Below are 274 nucleotides of genomic sequence, written 5' to 3'. Positions count from 1 at the left end.
TTAATTTGGGGAAGAGGCTCAGTATGCATCTTCTCGCAAAAAAATGATGCAGCCAGATGGCTGCCTGAAAGATTGGTAAGGCAAATAAATCATAACCATTGTCAGTCCAGGGAAGATAAATCTCCCTGAGATGTTTCTTCCTTTTTGTTTTTCAGAAAATGAAGCCTAACATGAGATTCCTTTGGAAAATAATCGCTCTATATAACATAGTGACAGTCTACGCAGGTTTTGGTGACCCTCGTAAAGCAAGAGAATTAATACGAAAACGATACGG

This window comes from Mandrillus leucophaeus, unplaced genomic scaffold (assembly GCF_000951045.1).
Source record: "Mandrillus leucophaeus isolate KB7577 unplaced genomic scaffold, Mleu.le_1.0 Scaffold1837, whole genome shotgun sequence".
Lineage (NCBI taxonomy): Eukaryota > Metazoa > Chordata > Mammalia > Primates > Cercopithecidae > Mandrillus > Mandrillus leucophaeus.
The sequence above is the reverse complement of the archived record's forward strand: the minus strand, read 5'-3'. Positions refer to the sequence as shown.